Source organism: Cynoglossus semilaevis, chromosome 11, assembly GCF_000523025.1.
Source record: "Cynoglossus semilaevis isolate Cse_v1.0 chromosome 11, Cse_v1.0, whole genome shotgun sequence".
In the NCBI taxonomy this organism is placed as follows: Eukaryota; Metazoa; Chordata; class Actinopteri; order Pleuronectiformes; family Cynoglossidae; genus Cynoglossus; species Cynoglossus semilaevis.
The window spans coordinates 610,128-612,050 of NC_024317.1; positions in this window are offsets into that span (position 1 = coordinate 610,128).

A 1,923-nucleotide genomic window follows, 5' to 3' on the forward strand; every position below is an offset into this window, starting at 1 on the left:
CCCACAACTAGGATTTGAGGTTGTTGGGTCTTTTGGTTACTAACACCAGCCACAGACGTCAGTGTGTCTGTGACAACAGTTCAAGTCAGTGAGGTTTCATTTAAAGAATTCTTCTGTCGTTTGATTGGCTCCTGTGATTATGGTCTGTAGGGTTTCATTCTGAGGATTTTTTTTACCTTCAGTTTTGGTCCGACAGCCTGGTCTGAAACACAGTTGCCCCTCAGTTGCCCCTCAGTTGCCCCTCAGTTGCCCCTCAGTTGCCCCTCAGTTGCCCCAGTTCAGTCTTTTTTACCGACTGTCGTTCATGTGTAAAAACAGATTTTAGACTGAAATCACAGAGAAAATCAGAGAGTTGCTGAATTGAAAATGTCCCAAACTTCAGAGGACCAGATGAGTTTGTGTCTTCACCTCCAGAACTGTTTCCTTGGTCCCTCTGATTAATGAGTTCGTTAAAGTTAACGACCAAACTGTGGGCGTCAGTTTTAACTGCGGTTTTTCTTTTTGTAAAAACTTGTTTAAAAATTAAATCTCAGTAAATGTTCCTGTTTCCACCTCACTGACTTTCAGGACAAAATAAAAATGAACAGGAAGCTCATGTCCAGGACTTTTATTTTCTTAAAGGCAAACCCTGTCCAAACCTTTTTTTTTTTTTTTTTTACTGTCCCTCCGACCGAAGCTTTGTTTACAGAGTGTTTGATTCTGCTGCTGAACAATCACAGTGACCAGAAAGAGAATTGTGATCCATGCAGATGGTGTCGTCTGTGTGTGTGTGTGTCTGTGTGTGTGTGTCTGTGTGTGTGTGTGTGTGTGTGTTGTAAATTCAGGGCTATGATGCAATCATCTCTTCTGTCTAAGAGCACAACAGCAGATGTAGACAGTGGTTAAAGATTTGAAGGGTTTCTTAAGCACAGAGCAGGGGCTCAGCAGTTCTGGAACCGTTTCCTGGAACTGTTTCCTGGAACCGTTTCCTGGAACCGTGGGCTCCTCCGTCATCCCCGGTGCTGAAGACACAAAAACAAACAAAAAATTCCTCTGAACTGTTTGTTGGTCTGAACAGGTTTAAGGATGAAAATCAACTCCTTTGTCCTCACCCACATCCACTCATGCAGCACTAGCTACTCCCCCTAGTGGCAGTTTGAAAATATTGTTCACAATGGTGTAGATCAGTGGTTCTCAAACCTTTGACGTCACACACACAGCGTTCCCTCCAGTTCAGCTGGAGAATTTAGTCTTAACATTATGGACTTTTTTTTTTCAACCATTTACGAGATTTAAAAAAAAACCCGCTGGCTCTCTGCCCTAGAACGCTGGTGTCCCCACAAAAGTACGTTCCCCAGAACTGACCCCACAAGTACCACCAGCGGTACATGCACCACAGTTTGAGAACCACTGCTGTAGAGTTTGCGTCAGTGGGATGTAAACTTCACTTCATTCAATCTTTTTTATTCTAAGGTTTAAAAAAAATGCAACCAAAATAGTCGAGTTAGCGCCACGATGCTAAGCTAAAGGTACCAACGCGTAGCTGCAGTGCTGTCGTCATGGTGACTGTTGATGGATGACAATCATGTTTTCATGTTTACTCTGCCCAATGTCTGGTTCATCTGGTTCAATGTCTGGTTCGTGGTTCATCTGACTGGTGTGCCCCCCCCCACCCCCCTCCATGGGTGAGAGGTCACATGGGTCAGACAGTGATGCACGTGAGGTGAAGACGATGACATGGTCACAATCACAGTGGAGTGTGTGTGTGTGTGTGTGTGTGTGTGTGTGTGTGTGTTTCCCCCAAATGTTTTTTTTTTAATTGTCGCTGGACGTGAACCTGCCGGAGAGATTACCGTTGTTAAAATATTGATGTGTGATTTAAGATGATGATTTTAAAAAAGCCTTGTTACATTGTGGGGGGGGGGTGTTGGGTGGGGGGGTGAC